Raw genomic sequence first — 22,407 nt, forward strand, 5'->3', positions numbered from 1 at the left:
TCCGTCACATTACGGAATTTCACGGATTGCGTAACAACGCTTCCTTTTGATTTCCGGCACGTCTCGGGACTTCACATATAGTGCAACAAAGGGTGCCAAGTACTTTGAAGCGGTCAATTAAAGGTTGCATGCCATTAAGCAATACTCCCCGGACGTAATTAGGGTATGACAGTTGCCCCTCTTTACTTACCTTTTATCGGAGATAAGAGGAAAGCAAAGATAAAACACTGATTTCGTCCTCTTCGCCCTTTCCGTGATTATTCTATGACAACTCCCGTCTCTCCTTCTTCTTTTTTCTGCCCAACACAAAACAAACACAAACAACAAAAACACCAATAACATAATATACATATATACTTATGTTTAGCGAAGGAACCGATCAGGAAAATAACAAAAACCACATTTCCCAGTCACTGGAGGCACCGCACTTAATGGTGGAGGACACATGAATAGCGCTAGGCAATCAATTCGCGAGGCTCCAGACTCGATGGTGGAGGACACATGAACAACATTAGGCAATCAATTAATGGGTCTCTGAAAGATTTGAGGGTGGAGGATAGGTGAACAGCGCTAGGCAATCAATTTGCGGGGCTCCAGCCTCGATGGTGGAGGACACATGAATGACAATCAATTCATGGGGCTCCGAATAAGATTTGAGGGTGGAGGATAGGTGAATAGCGCTAGGTAATCAATTCGCGGAACTCCAGACTCGATGGTGGAGGATGCATGAATGACAATCAATTCATGGGGCTTCGAATAAGATTTGAGGGTGGAGGATAGGAAAACAGCGCTAGGAAATCAATTCGCGGGGCTCCAGACTCGTTGGTGGAGGATGCATGAATGACAATCAATTCATGGGGCTCCAAATAAGATTTGAGGGTGGAGGATAGGCGAACAGCGCTAGGCAATAAATTCGCGGGGCTCTAGACTCGTTGGTGGAGGATGCATGAATGACAATCAATTCATAGGGCTCCGAATAAGATTGGAGGGTGGAGGATAGGCGTACAACGCTTGGCAATGAATTCGCGGGGCTCCAGACTCGTTGGTGGAGGATGCATGAATGACAATCAATTCATGGGGCTCCGAATAAGATTTGAGGGTGGAGGATAGGCGAACAGCGCTAGGCAATCAATTCGTGGGGCTCCAGCCTCGATGGTGGAGGATGCATGAATGACAATCAATTCATGGGGCTCCGAATAAGATTTGAGGGTGGAGGATAGTCGAATAGCGCTAGGCAATCAATTCGCGGGGTTCCAGACTCGTTGGTGGAGGATGCATGAATGACAATCAATTCATGGGGCTCCAAACTTGTTGGTGGAGGATGCATGAATGACAATCAATTCATGGGGCTCCGGATAAGATTTGTTGGCAGGACCGAATGGTCCACCGTTTTTTTTTCTACCTAAAAAGGGTAATCATGCTTTTTGCAAAGAATAATAAATCATTCGCGAGAGCACTATATCTTAGAGAAACAATATACCCATACCAAAGGTAATTTTCCTTGTAACCGAAAATGAAGGGCAGGATGTCAACATTTAGCTTTTAAATGAACATTCAGGGGAAACATCGGGTTTAGCTGAAATTGGGAATAAATCACTCATAGTGTATAAAAACTCACACAGACAAGTGTTTTACCCTAATCCTAAACCATAACTGCACCATGAATTTATTTTGCACACGATTTCCTATCGAATCAAAAGATTACATGCACGATCACGGATCAATAGGATTTTCTCGAGGGTAGTGTTTCTGGAGAGGAAACTGGGATATCACCAGTTGAGAATGACTTTGAATGGCAATCCCAAAGGAAGAACCACCTTAAAATGGGTTTTCCTTTGCCGACAGCCATTTACCTTGCCGAAAATTTATCTGGTCTGAAGATCCTCTGTTCTCTTTCTTTCATTGATCGGGAATTGCTCAATTTTCCTCCGATCTTTTCCTTTTTACTTCCTTCCGATCTTTTGATCAGGAATCCTTCTTTTCCTTTCTTTTCATTTTTTCCTTTTCTTTCTTTTCATTTCGTGCTTTTCTTTCTTTTCATTTCTCCCTCTCCGTTTCTTTCTTTGGGAAATCGGGTTTTAGCATTCGTTATTTGCTCTCCGTTGAGGAGATTCTGTGTCCTTCTCTTCGGGGGAAAGGGTGAGGATTCACTTCACAGACCAAGGTTCAAAGTAGCTTAAGGTTGTGTCTCAACATGGTCTTTTCATCGCGTAAGCCCGATTTTGATATTTGGGGCAAAACAAATTCGCGTGTCGAGGTGTCGGTCTCGGGTTGAATTTCCATATTATTTCCACGAGGCACGCGTAACATTGATGATTTGGGAACCACGTGCAAAATTAGTCATGGCTACAGCTAGGTGGGTACTCAAGCATCCAGTTTATGGCATTGTGATACTAAGGCTTGGGATTTACACAAGTAGACCGAATATTTCCAAATTATGTTCTTTCATCAGTTCAATGAATCCATCCATTCTTATCTCGGTTATTCTGGAAAATAAACTCTTAGTGTTAGTCCCTTGTTTCCAAAAGATATGTTTGCTCTCTATGAATGATTTATGCTTCCTATGATCATAACATGCCGACCTTCGAGGTCTTTCTTTCTCTTTTCTTTTTGTTTCATTTTTTATGTTCGCAAAAACTATACATCCATCGTTACCTATGAGAAAAGCTTTTCCTTTGTACACCCACATTCCTATACACGACAAACTTTTTTTGTACACACGTGCATTAAAAAATCTTTCTCTTTATATCAACATGGTCTATAACCTCTATTCCTTTTCAAAGATTTCTTTTTCCCTTTTTCAACATACACTCGTTGTTTATACAAAAACTTTCTTTATATACACTCATTGTTCACACACAAGAATTTCTTTTCACACAAAATCTTTTCATATACTTTTTATATACAAAAACTCTTTTCTTTTCTTTATATACAGATATGACATTTGTTCACAACGCCCCATTCTTTTTCTATTTTTGGTGTTATCATGATGTTTGTTCGTTTTAGGACGACGTTCCTAAATGAAAACTCTACACGGTTTCGGAATTTGAACAAACATTATCGACAATAACGAAGTAATCACTAACGCAATAGTCCAAACAAAATATATGCACAAAACAAATGACAATCACAACAACAAAAAACAAACGTTAGTCCCTCAAGTCATAGAAATAAAATAACATGTAAATGATAAATGATGAAACATAAAAAGAACATGAATCTGGGGATTCCATGGTCATGTGGCTCCGCATGCCACCGGACTCTTGGGTCACGGTAACAAAAAGTGGGGTGGTAGACAAAAGCAGGGCTTTTGCTCCTATGTATCCTCAATTTGTGATGATGAACTTAGACCTATGTAGTTCTTGATAACTATGAGACTAAAAATAGTCTCGGTGTTTTCTTCACTAAAATGCGAACATGCTTTAGTAAAGAGACAAAACTTTCAACTGATCAGAGCAACATATGCTTTTTTTTTTTTGAAAAATGATGTGTCTATCGGGGAAGGAGAGTATGCTGATGAAATTTTCTCATAACCATAAATGAGATTTTAGCATTTCGTTTCTAAACGACCATTTAGAGGAAACACTGGGTCCAACAAAGATAGGAGAAAATCGCTCAAAGTGTATCAATCTCACACAGGTAAGTGTTTTATCCTAATTCCGAACCACAGATATGACTTAATTTTGCAAATCATTTCCTATCAAATCAAAGATTACATGCGTGATCATGGATCAATAGGACTTATTTTGGGAATGGTTTTTAGGTGGGGAATTTGGCTTTGAGTGTTTTTGACTTTTCCTCTTCTGTTTTTGTTTAGTGCGTGGCGAGAAAGTCGCTAGCGCACAGGATTTTGTCGGCAATCAAAGGGAGATGACCACTTTAGGTTGTGGTTTCCTTTTTCTTGTTTACTTGGTGACAATTCTGTATTGTTCAGATATTGTCTGGTCCAAAGACCTTTCTGGATGTTTCTTCTATTTTCTTCCGATCCTTGATCGGGAATTTTCTTTCCTTTTTTTGCTTTCTCCCACTCTTTGATTGGGAATTTTTCTTTTCTTTTTCTTTTTTTTTTGTTGTTTTCCGAGGGCAAGGATTGACATTCTCACTCTGGGTCAAGGTTTATGATAAGTTGGGATTTTGTCAGGGTTTGGCTAGCAGTTCGGGAATAAAGGGGATGCCCTACATTATTTCCATGATACACATGCAACAATGATGATTAGGAAATTTTATGCAAAACTGGTCATGCATGCACCCATGTGGACACTCAAGCATCAAGTTTTTATGGTCATGTGACACTAGGGCTCAGGATTCATTTTCCCTATTTTAAGTCAAACTAGTGTTTCCAAAATATGTTCTTTTATCAAATCATGCATTCATCCGAGTCCATTTTGGGCGCTCGAAAAATTTTCACAACGTTCACTCTTCAGGTGTATACACATTTTTTTTCAAAAACTAGTTAAGATCAGTAAAATCTTTCAAAGAAAAGTTGGAAATTATCTCTTTTCACAAGTATGTTGTTTTTTAGCTTCTCAACTTTTTATTTTTTTTATTATTTTTTTTTCTATATTTTTTTTCTTCCTTCTTTTTCTTTTCTTGCTCGCTCTTTTTTTTTTCATGAGGTATTTTGCTACCTAAACATACGTATATTTTTGTGAGGTATTTTGCCATATACATGTGTGTCCAAGGTATCTTGCTACCTAAACATACATATATATGTTTTGTGAGATATTTTTGCTATATACATGCATATCCAAGGTATCTTGCTACCTAAACATACATATATATATTTTGTGAAGTTTTTTTGCTACATACATGCATATCCAAGGTATCTTTCTACCTAAACATACATACATATATATATATATATATATATATATATATATATATATATATATATATATATATATATATATATATATATATATATATCGAGCTTGTGCTTGTTTTATTTAAATTCCTAGGATCATCAGCAACTAGGTGTGTCCTGCTATGACTTGAGAAACAAAAGTGATCAAATAACAAACAGAGATTTAAAAGGTACTAGGTTGCCTCCTAGTAGCGCTTCTTTAACGTCTTGAGCTGGACGCGTGATGGCTTGTCGGTCACGGACCTAGTACTTTGCTTACCTTCGGCTTTGGACTTGGTCGCCTATTGGTCGGCCATGGGTCGTAAGCAACGCTCTAACCTTTTTGTTGATGAGCTGAGGTGAACTCCAGAGGTGATGGCAGTGCGTCTGTTGCCTGCTGCCGGCCATCCCCAGGCTGCTGTGGTGTTTCGCCCTGCGCCTGCCTGGGGACGCAGTACTTCTTGATGAAAGCTCGATTAGTAGAGGGCCTGATGACCTTGCTGGGGGCGACAGGCACTCCGTAGAACTGACAGAGACCCGTAATTAGAGCTTGGCAACTCCAAGACCCTGTTGGACTTCTTCTGGTCAACTGGGTGTCTTGCGGGCGCGATCCCTGCAAACAATAGATGAAATCAAAAATCAGTTGAGCGATGTGCATACTTACCTATGTCATGATGATGTGACCTTGCTGGGGGGAACATGCACCCTGTAGGACTATAGAGGCCCGTAACCAAAGCTGGAAACCCCAAGGCCCTGTTGGACTTCTCCGGGTCCACTGGGTGTCTTTGTGGGTGCGATTCCTATGTCACGATGGCATGACCTCGCTAGGGGGACGGGCACCCTGTAGGACTGACAGAGGCCCATAACCAGAGCTGGAAACCCCAGGGCCCTGTTGGACTTCTTCGGGTCCACTGGGCGTCTTGTGGGCACGATCCCTGTAAACAATAGATGACATCAGAAATCAATTGAGCCATGTGCATACTTACCTATGTCATGACGGCACAGACCAACTGATACATCTGCAGGGGGAGATTGGCATTGTGGTCGTTGGGCAGAATGTTGCTAAATAGCAACGTCATCCATATCCATGTAAGAGTGGTCATGTTGGTGCGCATGATCCGCACTCGTCTTTTTGCAGTGGCACGAGTGAAATATTTCCCCGGTATGCATAGTAGATGCGTGATAGCCTCCCTCTCTGGATGTGCTCACATAGTTGGTCGCCCTCCAATATCAGGGGGTGGCCCAGGAACTGATAAAAGGAAACTATTGGCCCCTTAACCGAGAGCGCAAGTCTCGGTTAAGCATCTGAGGGCAAAGGACCTTATATTCTCTTAAGGTGTGGATATGGAGCACACTGAAAATGAGGACGCGTAGCCCACTAAAGGCGAGGGCGTGCAACCCTCTACAGGCGAGGATGTGCAGTCCTCTAATGGCGAGGACATATAGTCCTCTAAAGGTGATAGGTACTAGTACCCAAGGGTCCACCTTTATGAGAAAGCAAGACATCGACTCATCGAGAGGGCCGGTCATCCAAAAAGATTGGACACGAGATGTAGGAAATCTATGCAGTTAACATGATTTTTAGGGATGCAGACGCATGCAACCATTGTCGTGAAATTTGGTAATGCTGACCTCATATGAAACAATGCAATGCAATGGAAAGTTGTACAATGTTCATGACATTCTTTCCCTATTTTGTGATTTTGATTTTGATTTAATTTTTTTGGAAAACACAGATTGACTGTCCTTTTGAAAAAGGTGATAATTTATGCAACCTTATCCTATCTTTTCCAAATCCCTCTGGAAACTCCCTCAGAGTGTATGTTCTGTTTGATTTAGTCACTTGACCATTTTGGAGTGACGGCAATGGAGCCGCTCGACGTTTAATCAATCTATGGAAATTCCAGGGTTTCTCTCCCCCCCTTTTTTTTTCTTGTTTAAAAACATCGACGGGTGAGAACTTTTGATCTGCCCCTATGTTCACTTGAGGCTCATGCACGATGCCCCTCATTGCTTCAGTGTAAGGCTTTGAGGTACCAATTGTTGTCTTTCGTCATGACCTTGTAGCTGGGAACCTATTGGGTGAGAACTTCTAATCTGCCCCTAGGTTCGCTTGAGGTTTATGCATGGTGCCTTTCATTGCCCCAGTGTAGGGCTTAGAGGTACCAATTGTTGTCTTGTTTTCACAACCTCGTAGTGAGGAAGAATGAAAGAAGCAGTTGATTCTTACAAAAAGAATTTTCCAAGGACGAGAAATAGTTGAAGGATTTTTCAGTTGATGGATTAAGTCAAATGACTCCTATGTAGAAGCAAGATGTTTTGATGTCTTGATGATGCTAAAGGATCAATTGCTTCTAAGTTTTATTCAAGACAAGAATCCCAGAAAATCAAGATATATGATCAAGTTGATCTCTAGAATCTTTAGGAAGAAGTTTCCAAATTGAAAAACAAAAGGTTTGACCAAAGAATTCTATCATTTCAAATTGAGATTTGCTCTCTGGTAATCGATTACCAGCAGTTGAAAATGTTTATAACAGTCACTAGAAATTCGAATTCAAAATTTATAACGTGTAATTGATTACACATGGATGGTAATTGATTACCAGTAGTTTATTGAACGTTTTAATTCAAATTTTTAAAACCTGTAATCGATTACACAAGTCTTGTAATTGATTACCAGAGGGGATTTTCAGAATATAATTTCCAAGAGTCACATCTATTCGAATGGTTTATGAATGGTCATCAAAGGTCTATTTATATGTGACTTGGAAACACGAATTGAAAGAGAGTTTTCATTGCCCAAAAAGTTTTATCCTCTCAAAAGATTAAGAGTTTTTCTGAACTGAAATGTCTTATCCTCTCAAAAAGATTCCTTGGTCAACCACTTGCATATTTAATAAGGAATTTTGATTGATCTTCATTGTACAATTTATCTTTTTTAAGAGAGATCTCTTCTTCTCTTCTTCTTATTTCAGAAAAGGGATTAAGAGACCGTGGGTCTCTTGTTGTAGAGGATTCCTGAACACAAGGGAAGGGTTGTCCCTGTGTGGTTCAAACTTTGTAAAATGAGTCTTACAAAGAGAGTGGAAAATCTCAAGTGGGTTGCTTGAGGACTGGACGTAGGCACGGGAAGTGGTTGAACCAGTATAAATCAAGTTTGCATTCCTCTCTTCCCTTAAACTTCTTTTATTTTTTGCTATTTATCTTTTGCTTTAAAGAAGTTTATTTTGAATTGTCTTTTGAGTAATTCATGTTAAGGGTGCATTGTTAATCCGAAAAGAGAGAGTGGAAGTTTAATTAGGGAATAGTCTTTGTATCTTAATTCAACCCCCCCTTTTTCTTAAGGTAACTGAGGCCATTTGTCCAACATCCTATTCTTGATAACTCACTTCTCTCTAAAGAGACAAACTTCCCGGAATGATAAAATGAGGTCACATGAACGTCTTGAAAAGACAATCAATCAAATGCTTTTTTTTTTTCTTTTTGAACTCTTTTTTTAGTTTTATTTTGAAACTTATTTGTTTTGAACTTTACTCGTTGTTTTACGGCACCCCCACCAACGTGCAAGACAAGTAATCTCTGATTGAACGGTCTTGGAAGTCCAAACTCAGGAGCACAGGTCGCTTGAGCAAACAGACCAATGGCTTGCACCCACATTCCAGTGAAAGTTGAATAAGCAAAGATGCGTTTGTGAGAGAATGAGGGACAAAGATATCAACTTTATCCATTTCATTTAACATTGTAACTGTGGTTTACAATAATGGTACAAACTTGAAAATCCTGATGAGTCATTGGAGACATCTAACAACAGCTTTCAAAATTGCCCCATGTGTGGCATCTCTTGTCAATGTCAAGATTTACATGCGATTTTACTCAAATTTCAGCCAGCCCACATCAATTAGACATTGCACCTTACGCTTCAGAGCCCTACAATGCTCAATGGAACGCCCCGGGGCTTCTCCATGACAAGCACACGTTGCGTTCGAGTTGTATTCTCGGAGAAATGGAGGTTGATGAACCTTGGCTAGGGTTATGGCTACCATTGAATTATCAAGTAGATATGGGAGCAAGTCAGCATAGGACACTGGAATTGGGGTGAATTCTACAGGCTTTCTCGCTGCAAAATTCATTTCTTGGTTGGTGTTTTTGGTTTGTGCTAAAGGCGGTGTTCGTCATTGGAAGTGCGGTAGACAGACTTTGTGGTTGATTTAGGGATTGCCTTTATGGATAACTGGGCGGTGGGTAAGGAGAAGGTTTGTTATTGGCTGAGTAATGACATTGTTGGGTTGGTGGGAAACTTGGCTGTATAGGAATGGCAGTCACAGCACGGCTTCTCCCTCTATGCAAATATAGAGAAGTGTACCTTTTGTGTAGATAATATAGTTTTCTTAGGTTTTGTAGTTGGTAGAAATGGGGTCCAAGTGGACCCTGAGAAAATCAAGGCCATCCAAGAATGGCCCACCCCAAAAAGTGTGGGAGATATTAGGAGCTTCCATGGGTTAGCAAGCTTCTATAGAAGGTTCGTTCCTAATTTCTCTACAATTGCATCACCTCTCAATGAGCTGGTGAAGAAGAATGTGGCATTTACCTGGGGTGAAAAACAAGAGCAAGCCTTTGCTTTGCTCAAAGAAAAGCTTACTAAGGCACCTGTTCTAGCTCTTCCTGACTTTTCTAAAACTTTTGAGCTAGAATGTGATGCCTCGGGAGTGGGAGTTGGAGCTGTATTGTTACAAGGTGGGCACCCTATTGCTTATTTTAGTGAAAAACTACATAGTGCCACCCTCAACTACCCCACCTATGATAAAGAGCTTTATGCCTTAATAAGAGCCCTCCAAACTTGGGAACATTACCTTGTTTCCAAGGAATTTGTCATTCATAGTGATCATCAATCACTTAAGTACATTAGAGGGCAAAGCAAGTTAAACAAGAGGCATGCAAAATGGGTAGAGTACCTAGAGCAATTTCCATATGTTATCAAATACAAAAAGGGAAAAACAAATGTGGTAGCTGATGCCCTCTCTAGGAGACACACATTGTTTTGCTCCCTAGGAGCTCAAATTTTAGGATTTGATAATATTAGGGACTTGTATGCTTTAGATGAACATTTCTCTCCCATTTATGAGAGTTGTGGGAAAAAGGCCCAAGATGGATTCTATTTGGCTGAGGGGTATTTGTTCAAAGAGGGAAAGCTTTGCATACCCCAAGGATCCATTAGGAAATTACTTGTGAAAGAGAGCCATGAGGGTGGGCTCATGGGCCACTTTGGGATAGACAAGACCCTTGTCTTACTCAAAGAAAAGTTTTATTGGCCCCATATGAAGAAAGATGTCCATAAGCATTGCACTAGGTGTGTGGCTTGTTTACAAGCCAAGTCTAGGGTGATGCCTCATGGGCTATACACACCCTTACCCATCCCATCTGCACCTTGGGTAGACATTAGTATGGACTTTGTCCTTGGGCTTCCTAGAACCCAAAGAGGTGTAGACTCTATCTTTGTGGTGGTGGATAGGTTTAGCAAGATGGCACACTTTATACCATGCCACAAGGTGGATGATGCTTCCCACATTTCAAAACTCTTTTTCAGGGAAGTTGTGAGACTCCATGGTTTGCCTAGGACCATTGTGTCAGATAGAGATGCTAAGTTCCTTAGCCACTTCTGGAAAACCTTATGGGCTAAGTTAGGAACTAAACTTCTTTTCTCTACCACTTGTCATCCACAAACTGATGGGCAAACAGAGGTAGTGAATAGGTCTTTATCCACCCTTTTAAGGGCTCTTCTGAAAGGCAACCATAAGTCTTGGGATGAGTATCTTCCTCATGTAGAATTTGCCTACAACAGGGGGGTTCATAGAACCACCAAGCAGTCCCCTTTTGAGGTTGTCTATGGGTTTAATCCCCTAACACCGTTAGACCTCATTCCCCTCCCACTGGACACTTCTTTTATACATAAAGAAGGGGAATCTAGGTCAGAATTTGTAAAGAAGATGCATGAGAGGGTTAAGAACCAAATAGAGAACCAAACAAAGGTGTATTCAACTAAAGGCAATAGAGGAAGAAAAGAGCTAGTTCTTAATGAGGGTGACTGGGTTTGGCTCCATCTTAGGAAGGATAGATTCCCTACTAAAAGGAAATCCAAGCTTAGCCCTAGAGGGGATGGACCTTTTCAGGTTTTGGAGAGGATCAATAACAATGCCTATAGGTTGGACCTCCCAGAAGAGTATGGAGCCAGCACCACTTTTAACATTTCTGATTTAACTCCTTTTGCAGGTGGAGCTGATATTGAGGAGGAGGAACTAACAGATTTGAGGTCAAATCCTCTTCAAGGGGAAGGGGATGATGCAATCCTCCCTAGGAAGGGACCAATCACTAGAACCATGAGCAAGAGGCTCCAAGAAGATTGGGCTAGAGCTGCTGAAGAAGGCCCTAGGGTTCTCATGAACCTTAGGGTAGATTTCTGAGCCCATGGGCCAAGGTTGGGTCCAATTATCTTTGTACATATTAGACTAGGATGTCATTATATTTGGTCCTTGTATATAGGGCTCCATATTGTAGGTAGGGTACCCTAGAAATATAGGATTTTTCAGCCCTTGTATTTTTGGGCACCTAGACTAGTTTTTGTATTAGGGGTAGTTTTGTAATTTCACATGCACTAAGTGGATATTTGATGTGTGTGGTTGGAAATAAATTTAATTGAATTGGTAGAAGCCCAATCCAATTAAATTTTAGAGGGGGAGGTGAGCATTTGCTTACTACACCCCATTGCCACATCATATAGTCACACTTTGTGCATGTCCTTCATGCTTTTCATGCCTCATGACACCTAAGCACACTTAGTGGAGAATCTTGTAATTGATCTTGGATTAGTGGGCTGAACCATAACTAAAATTCACTAATCATAATTAGTGAAATTTTGGCTCCAAAGTTTGGCTCCACAAATTCAATTTCAAATTCAAGTGAAATTTGAATTTCCCTCCAATTTTGTGTGACACTTAGGCTATAAATAGAGGTCATGTGTGTGTATTTTTTTCAACTTTGATCATTTGAATATTAACTTCAGATTTCAGAGCTCCTTTTGAGCACAAAATTTCGTGCTCTTCTCTCCCTCTCCCTTCATTCATCTCCTTCTGAAATTCTGATACTGGGGACAGATGTCGTACAGGATGTCACGACATCACGCTTCTGAACATGCAGATTGTATGTGTCCGTATGAACAGATTTAAACAAGTAAATAACACAAGAGAATTGTTAACCCAGTTCGGTGAAACCTCACCTACATCTGGGGGCTACCAAGCCAGGGAGGAAATCCACTCTCAATAGTGTTAGTTCAAGGTCTAACAGCCCCTGTTTACAACCTTCTCACCTAACCACTACCCGTGCGATCTCTACCTAAGACCCAATCTTAGATATGAGAACCTCCGCTCACTCCCTCTCACTCACACTCCCGTGTTTACAATTAAATCAAAGACACACCAGAGATCAACTCTGAACAAAAGGGATCAACCCTACACACTAGAGATCAACTCTACACACTAGAGATCAACTCTACACACTAGAGATCAACTCTACACACATAGGTCCAACACTTGATGTTAGGATAACACCAAGGTGGCTCACAAAAGACTCAAGTCCCAATACTCACAAAATAACTCTTCAATCCCGGACTTGGTACAGAACTCGTGCAGCCTCCATGATTATATAGCAATTTGCGTTTCTGGGCTGCAACGGCTTGTGCTGGAGGAGATCTATCTTCTTCTGAAAAAATCTGCAGTTAAAGAACTAAAAGATAACTTTTGATCTTTTAGTTTGAATCTTTAATCTTTAATCTTTAATCCCTGAACGAACTCTTCTACTTTGAAATTCGAACTTTAATTATCTTTTAATTCGTTCCAGAAGATAGATCATCTAATCTCTTGCTAACTGCACAATAATCTGTTAAAGATATAACAGATTTATATGTCCAGTATTATCGGGCCGGATGTCAGGACATCGTGTCCGACATCGTGGATCCTGCAGCTTCACTTCTGCACTTGACTTTTATCTTGCATTGTACAGCAACTCCAGTATTCTCGGGCTGGATGTCAGGACATCGTGTCCGACATCGTGGATCCTGCAGCTTCACTTCTGCACTTGACTTTTATCTTGCATTGTACAGCAACTCCAGTATTCTTGGGCAGGATGTCAGGACATTGTATCCGACATCGTGAATCCTGCAACTTCAATTCTTCATTTGACATTTTATCTTGTCTTGTGCATTGTGCAGCCCGATCTTATTCCTTGACATAACGTTGGACATCATGTGCAGCAACTCCAGCTTTCCTTCATTGTCTAAGTGCTTATGTTTTAACAAAATCTTAGCCAATCTTTTAAAGCTCAGTAGAGCTAAACACTAACACCTTCTTCCTCCAAGCTCTTATCCATGGCCTCCTATGGTGGTGAGCTTCTTCTAGACTCATCTTCTCCTTGAAGTGGCGTCTCCTCTCTCTCTTCCTTCTCCATTCCGCTGCCATTTATCTTCCAAGAAGCAAAGGAATCCATTGATGAAGAAGATCCTAGGCCTACAAGCTCCAATGGAGCTTGCATCACCCTCTTCATCTGCCCTAGTTATTTTTTGGCATTTATCAAAGCATGATGATCAGATTTGCCTCTTTTTAGACCCACTTTGATCCTTTTGTCGGTGAAGACCATATCATGAAAGCTTGAAGGTGTGTAGCCCACCCTCTTTTCATAGTAGAATACTGGTAATGTGTCTACTATCATTGTCATCATTTTTTCTCCGTCATTGAGGTGCCACTTGAGCTGCCAGGTCTCTCCACCTTTAGGCGTATTCTTTTGAAAGATCCGTGCCCCCTTTTTGCACATGTTCTGTAGTTGCATCCTATCCGAAGACATTATACTGACACTGCCTAATGAAGGCAACCACTAGGTCCTTCCAAGAATGGACTCGGGAAGGTTCCAAGTTAGTGTACTAGGTAACAGGTACCCCAGTAAGACTTTCTTGGAAGGAATGTATCAGCAATTCCTCATCTTTTGCGTATGCCCCCATCTTCCGATAATACATCTTTAGATGGTTCTTGGGGCAAGTAGTCCCCTTGTCTTGTCAAAGTCCAGCACCTTGAACTTGGGAGGGTGATGATATTAGGTACTAGGAACAACTCTTCTAGGTTAGCAAAGGCATAATCTTCACCTCCTTCAATGGCCCTGAGCCTTTCCTCTAGATGATCCAACTTTCCCATTTCAGCCATAGCATGAGGGTTTTTACTTATTGTGGAATGCAAGAGGTGTAGTTGGGGATGATACTGAGGGCCCTCCAAAGGGTTTTGTAGGGGTATACCACCAACAGCTTGCCCTTCAGTGGCATATCCGAGGCAAGGCTCGAAGTCGGCTAGATTATGGTGGGGAATTTCATGTGTCTCCCCCACGGTTTAAGAGACATGTGCATGATCAGTTTGGGGTTGTTGGCTCTCAATGGGTATAGGAGTGGAGTTATTGACATTCTTATTGGGAGTGTACACCACATTGGGTGGCGTATAGTTGAGAGGCAAGCCATATGGCGGGAAGGCGTGCTCGTTTTGAATTTTCACATCATGGGGGCTGCCCGTACTTCCCAAATCTTTGCCTACCATAGCTGAGGTTGGATGATTCATTTGGTTGAGGCCAGATGGGGGCACCGGGTTCACCTTAGCAACAGTGCTGGTAGCGGCAACTGCAACTGCACTGGCTTCCATTATCTTCTTCATGATCATCGTGGCCTCCATCATCGTGGCCATTTGCTCTTTCATGGCCTCCATGTCGGCCTTCATCTTCTCTTGTACCTTCTCTACTTCACCCATTACTCTAGCTCTAGCACAGGTTCGGTGAGGGCACCGTAAAGCATGTTTTTTTTATAACAATGATTAAGTTCATTTTATTTTATTTTATTTTTCAAGGAAAGAATGTAATGACCAATGCAACCAATGAAAAGCATGGATGTATGCGAATGATGCATAGTTGAAGTATTGCGAATTTTTACGCAGGACATGGGGTTGAATCAATTTAGATTTTCAACATGGTCCATGACATCTTTGTCAAGGTGAAGCTGGAAGTAACAAGGATATCAACAATGCTAAACGTGTTTGGCAGTAGACGAAGCAATGATATAACACGATCCATCTTTTGCCCCAATTTTGCAAGATGGTTACTTCCTTACTTCAACTTGACTCGATGAACCTTTTCGTAAAAGCACGAGCTTGGTTCAACCCCATAACCCAGGGAATGGCAATTTTGATCGCCAATACTTCAACAACATTTCATAGGGATGAAAGACTCGGGAATACGCATGCTATGTATGGAAAATGTAATTATGAAATTGAGATGCCCGAAGAGACATCCTTTCTTAGTTAACCATGCATTAGGTACCATGCTCAATCATTTTGTTTTGTTGTTTGTGTTTTTTTATTTATTTTAGAAATGGGTTTATGATCCCAACATGGTTGGCTCATGGTACCTAACACATGCAACTAAGAATGCAGCGTGAATTTTCGCGCTTTCTTTTTTGTTTTTGTCTTGCAGGGGAAAACGCAAGGGTCACGCATGAGCAAACATGAAAACAATTAGTATGCAATTTGTAGATCAAAAAAGTTTGTTGAATGCATATGCATGATGATGCAATGACTCATGCAAAATGTGATGCTGGAATATGATAACGGACAAATGTAGGAACGATATGTTCATTATGATGCCATGAAGAGATGCTTATGCGATGCATGATATGAATGCATTTAAAGACACGAGAGCCCGGAAAATCATCTCTCCTTACTTGCGCATTTGGGGGCGCAGTGCCCCATGTGTGCAGTTAAGAAGACGATATGGATCTTCCGACTTCCCACGACAAAAGAAGAGACCCATATACAACGCATGTGTGACGGCATGATGCAGATGCGCAAAAGCGCAACAGGGGGATTTACACAGCATGACAATATCCTCAAATAATCATACAACAAAGGCGTACATGACCTTTAGGTTATATGCATGACAGTGTTTAAAAGGCACGCAACGTGTTCGCTTCGTGCCCCTATTTTAGGGACCTATAGGATAATATCTAGGGGTCTCCAATAACTACTCCCAACGATCCATATCTCACATGGCTGTTTTCTAGAGGTATCATCACTCAAGATAATAATATTGTGGTGGTATGGAATACCAGCGACAACACATTATAAAGAGAGAAAGCTCTAGACGAGGTTTCACTATTATCAAGCAAGTCGGAGACCTAGCATGACCATAGATTCACCTCCACTCCTTAAATTCCCATGGACTCGGGTATAGGGCCCCTTTTTTACTCAAACCCGTGGGTGCTTAGAATGCGGTGTAAAAATGTGGAAAAGACAACATTTATTATATTTACACAGTTAAAAATGCACACACAAAGTTTCATAATTCCACAATTTCCTAAAATAGGCCTAACTCACAAAAATAGTCCCCAGTGGAGTCACCAACTGTCGCAACATGCCCTTTTGCGGGCGAGCGAGGCGAGGCTCACGGGTGCGTTTTCCAAAGGAGGAAAACGTGCGGAGTCGCCACCAACGTTTATTTGTGGAAAACGTCGGAAAAACCGAAGGAAACCGGTCATAAAGAATATTCCAAGTTCGGGAGTTGTATTTACGTTTGAGGAAGGTATTAGAACCTCTCACGTTTGTCTCAAAGTACAACAACCTTATTTTTAGAATTGTGTGAAATTGTGTTACCTTAACTTTATTTCTTTTTTTATTTTTGAGGTCGACAAAAGCCGAGCTCTTGCTTCTACGCACCCTCCATTGAAGAGGAAATCAGACCTACGTAGTTCTTTTTAAAGGGGGAATCAAGCGATTCTTTTTACTTGGAAGGTGGTCCTTTTAAGGCGTTGGACCTTAAAATGATCCATTTTTACTTGGTGAGAAAAACTGAGGTATCGAACCTTAAAATCCTTTTTAGGGATTTTTTTGCGGACGAGCTTGACTTTGCGAGTTGATTTTAGCCTTAGTTTCATTTTAGTTATTAGTCAATTCAATTAAGAAAGAGAAATCCCAAAGAGAAACGTCCGATTGATTTTTCCGCTTTATTTTACTAAATGGTATTTTTTTATTATTATATTATTATTTTACCTCTTTTTTGATTTCCAACGTGGTTACGGCACGACCGAACGGTCGGATTTCATTTTAACAGAAATTAGCGGATATTACAAATCAAATGATCGGTGGAAATTTATTTTATTTTTTGATTAGACGTGAAATGACTTAAATAAATGACTAAAGCACGTCAAAAGGGGGTACGGAAAATAAATGAAACGAGAATAAAAGTACACGAAACAAATGGGGACCACCATAGGTACATAGAATGAATTGAAAAAGCTCGATTTGGGGTACTTACCGGTTGAAGACCGAAGAACAATGAAGAACGAACGATGAATGTCGAAGAACGGTTGAAAATCTTCGCGTAATTACCCACAGAAAGGTTACGGAAATGCCTGGGCTTGGATTTTCTTCACGGAAACAATTTTCCTCAGCAATTTCAAGTGAATACGAAGTGCCAAGAAGGCTGAACCCTTTTCTTCTTCACTCCTCCCCCTATTTATAGCAAAATAGAGGAGGAGCTTGCCACCCAGCTCGCCCAGGCGAGCCAGGTTGCTTCCTCTAGAAGCAACCGCCTTCTGGAGGAAGAATCTGGAAGGCCCAAGTGGGCCTGGTTGCTATTTGCACCCCTTTTTTACTAAATACACCCCCCTTTTACTTTTTTTGGTGATTCTTTTTCCGTAACGTTACGAAACTTTACGAATTTTGAAACGATACTTATTTTCTTTCCGTAAGGTTACGGAACCTTACGGATCATTTAATTACTCTTTTTTAGCTTTCGAAAAAGTTACGGAAACTCACGGATTGCGTAACAATACTTCCTTTTGATTTTCGTCACGTTACGGAATTTCACGGATTGTGTAACAACGCTTCCTTTTGATTTCCGGCATGTCTCAGAACTTCATATATTGTGCAACAAAGGGTGCCAAGTACTTTGAAGTGGTCAATTAAAGGTTGCATGCCATCAAGCAATAGTCCCCGGACGAAATTAGGGTATGACACTCACCATTAGATGATATAGTCCATTTGCCTCCTCCAACTTGGACTCACCAAATTCAGTCCTTTATTGTCAAGATACCTCCTCATTGGCCGACACTTATCACTCAGCAATCGGTTCGACCCCCCATTGAGGTGACTCCTTCACAAGCTTGGCGCAGTATGAAGAAGAACAAAGATCAAAAGAGCTCTCAAGGTAGTATCTCTCCACAAATATTTAACAAACAAAGCAGCAACCCTTCGCAAGAAGTGGAACCTCCTAAGGTTCAGTTCGAAAAGAAAGTGCACCTGTGGATGCCTATTACAAGACTATTGTCAGTGCATCCTGCAAATATCCAACTCTCTGATAATGATCACTCATCCCTTGGCAAGTTACATGAACAAATGTACTTGCAAGATCAAGACACAATATATCCTCCTATTGGATCAAGTGGCCTCGGAATAATTAAGAAGGGGGGTTGAATTAATTATCACTGAAACTTTACTAATTAAAAATCTACCCTTCTTAGGCTTTTACAATAATGTTAAGAAAGTGAATAACAGAAATGGAAACTTAACCAAAAGTAAAAGCGATAATTAAAATGCACAACCGAAATTAAAGAGTGTAGGGAAGAAGAAGACAAACACAGGAATTTATACTAGTTGGGCAACAACCCGTGCCTACATCCAGTCCCCAAGCGACCTGCGGTCCTTGAGATTTCTTTTCAACCTTGTAAAGTCCTTTACAAGCAAAGATCCACAAGGGATGTACCCTCCCTTGTTCTCTTTAAACAACCTAGTGGATGTACCCTCCACTGGAACTGATCCACAAGAGATGTACCCTCTCTTGTTCTCAGTCACAACAACCCAAGTAGATGTACCCTCTACTTGTACCACAAAGGACGTACCCTCCAATGTGTTAAGACAAAGTTCTCAGGTGGTTAGTCCTTCGAAACTTTGTGAAGGGGGAAACAAAAGAATTCTCAGGCGGTTAGTTATTTGAAATCTTTTGTTTATGGGAAAGGGAAGAATCAAAACAATTCTCAGACTGTGTCATCTTGAATTCTTTGACAAGGGAGAAGGGAGACACAAAAGAATTCAGGCGGTTAGTCCTTTGTTCTTTTGGAAAAGGGGGAAGAGAGACACAAAAAGAATTCAGGCGGTTAGTCCTTGGCGAATTCTTTTTGGCAAAGGGAGAAGAGAAAGAAAAAGATGAATAACACACTTTTGTTTTCAAGGTTTGGAAAAACCATAAAACTTTTGAAAGCTTTTTGCAAAGGAAGAAGAAGAAGAAGAAGAAGTTCAAAGAGATTCAATGGTTGTAAAAGAATATGTGAAAAATTGTTTGTAAAGGTTGTAAGTGTTGTAAGGTTTTTTTTTTTTTAAAATGCAAATCATGGTCTTGCTTTTATAGACTCTTTAACTCTGGTCAAGAAAACCATTAAAAGAGTTATAACCTTTAGAAAAATCTGAAAACCATTGGAAGAGTTACATCTTTTGATTTTTGTTCAAAACTTGTCACTGGTAATCGATTAACAAATCCTTGTAATCGATTACACAAAGCATTTTTCTGAAAGGATGTGACTCTTCACAATTGAATTTGAATTTCAACGTTCAAACACATTGGTAATTGATTACCAATATCTTGTAATTGATTACACCATTTTGAAATTAATTGGAACATTGTAAATTCAGTTGAAAGCTTTAGAAAACATACTTCGCCACTGGTAATCGATTACCTAAGAGTAAAAACTCTGGTAACTTAGAAAATTTTAAGAAAAACTCTTTTGAAAAACAAAACTGTGCTATGTTGGTTTTTTCTGAAAAATCTTTTCAATACTTCCCTTGTGAAGTCTTCTTGATTTCTTCTCTTGAAACTTGAATTCATCTTTTCTTGAATCTTGAAATCAAACTTCTCTTTATTCTTGAATTGTTGACTCAATCTTGAAATCATTAAATTATCTTTTGTCATCATCTCTTGTTATCTTCATGAAAACTTGAATTAATCTTGATTCAACATCATGAAGCTTGCTTCTACAATCTCCCCTTTTTGATGATGACAAACCTGAAATCAAGAAACACATACGCATTCTTTTTCCTAGTCGATCACTCACTTTATTCTCCATATTCTCCCCCTTTGTTTTTGAGTTTATGCTTACTTGAAATTAAGTTAATTACTTATGTGAGTTCTTGATTTGATTCCTATTTCTCTCCCGCTTTGGCATCAACAAAAAGCCAAAGTGCGCAACAAATATAAAACATACATACATTACTAATCATTCACAAGACATTCATTGAAAAAATCTAAACCAATCATGAAGCAAGAAACATGAATAGATCAAATATATAAAAACCACATAGTCATATAACATAATTCATAATTGTTCAATCATACTATGCAAATAAAAGAAATACTAAATTGTTCAAATGTCATAATAATATAGCCAAATACACGGCTAGAAATCAAAGTACTAATAATATTAAACATAATAGAAAACTAAGATGATGGTGGCGGTGGTGGTGGTAGATCAAAGCTTGTACGAATGTAAGAAACATCTTCTTCAACCTTGATGATCCTTGACTCCATCTCATTGAATCACATGTCCACTTGTAACTCCAAAGTATCAAACCTTTCACCAACAAAGGTTTGAAGACCATAGAACATGTCCAAAATCTTTTGAAGAAGAGAGGAATCTTCTCCACCATGTAAATGTTCTTCTTCATCAATGGGTTGAGCACCCTTTTTGATGGAAGCTTGCTTGTGGAGCTTCTATGGAGGCTGGATCTTTGAGCTTCAATGAGGTCCTTTAATGGTGATTTTCCACCATGGAGATGCAGCGGAAGACAAAGAAGAAGAGGTAAAAGGCGGCGCCATCCACTGGGGAATAAGCCATGGAAGAAGGAGCTTCACCACCAAGATGAGCCTTGGATAAGAAGCTTGGAGAGGATGCTTCAATGGAGGAAAAGAAAGAGGGAGAGAAAGAGAGAGGGGGGAGCACGAAATTGAAGGAAGAAAAAGGGAGAGAAGTTGAACTTTGACTTGTGTCTCACAAGACTGCCATTCATCAAAGTTACAACAAGTGTTACACATGCTTCTATTTATAGACTAGGTAGCTTCCTTTAGAAACTTTCTTGAGAAAACTTTCTTGAGAAGCTAGAGCTTAGCTACACACACCCCTCTCATAACTAAGCTCACCTCCTTGAGAAGCTTCCTTAAGAAGATTCCTAAAGAATCTAGAGCTTAGCTACACATACCTCTCTTATAGCTAAGCTCACCTCCTTTGATACGAGAAGCTAGAGCTTAGCTACGCATCCCCTATAATAGCTAAGCTCACCCCCATGACAAAAAACATGAAAATACAAAAAAAAGTCCTTACTACAAAGACTACTCAAAATGCCCCAAAATACAAGGCTAAAACCCTATACTACTAGAATGGCCAAAATACAAGGCCCAAACGAAGGAAAAACCTATTCTAATATTTACAAAGATAAGCGGGCTCATACTTAGCCCATGGGCTCGAAATCTACCCTAAGGCTCATGAGAACCCTAGGACCTTCCCTTGGATCTCTAGCCCAATCTACTTGGAGTCTTCTACCCAATGCCCTTGCGGGATAGGATTGCATCACTTTTTCACCCAAGAGCCATCATGCTCTTTACGGTAACCAAAGGATGCGATCACAACAGCTCCTATTAGAAAAGATCTCTTGATTGGAACATAAGGTTCAAAATCAAGAGGAATGTTGAAGTGTTGAAGGAAGAAAGTGACTAGGTGTGGATATGGAAATGGAGCATTTAATCGCAATGCCTTATGCATGCGATATCAGACTAAGTGTGCCCAACCAATTTGTCGGCCTTTATGAAAAGCCCACATAACAATAAGATCTTCTTCAGAAACCTGTGCAAGGTTTGAAGATCTTGGAAGCAAGATACGCACAATGAGATAATGAAGGATGCGGCTCTCAAAAGCCAATGAACCGGCAAGAAGCCTTTCGATCATATCCGCTTGGTTGGTGCAAACCAACTGACGGGCATCATGCACAGAGAAATCATATTTCCAATCATCAATCAGTGTACCTTCAAATGGTACAACTTCACTTGATAATTGGGTCAAGTCATAGAATAGGGATTGGTCAATGACCATTTTAATCCCATAAACTTTAGAAATTAAAGTGCCTTCTTGGATTTCTAGGTTTGAATAAAAGGCTTTAACTAAATCAGAGTAAACATGCAATTTTAAAGACATGAAAGTAATAAGATTGGAGTTTTCAAATGCCTGAATACATTCAAAAATCTCATTTGAAAAGAAATCCATATCAATGAATTTTGGATCAATAATGGAACGAGAAGAGAAAAGATTTGTGTACCGTATCCGTTGTTCTTCGGATGAGAACAATGAGGAAGAGGAAATGGAGGAAGGAATTTGTATTTCTTGAGTCTCGAAATGTCGTTGGCTTCGACTCGAAGAACTCTTTCTCTTCTTTGATGGTTCCTCCATTTGAAGG

Source organism: Glycine max, chromosome 15, assembly GCF_000004515.6.
Source record: "Glycine max cultivar Williams 82 chromosome 15, Glycine_max_v4.0, whole genome shotgun sequence".
Lineage (NCBI taxonomy): Eukaryota > Viridiplantae > Streptophyta > Magnoliopsida > Fabales > Fabaceae > Glycine > Glycine max.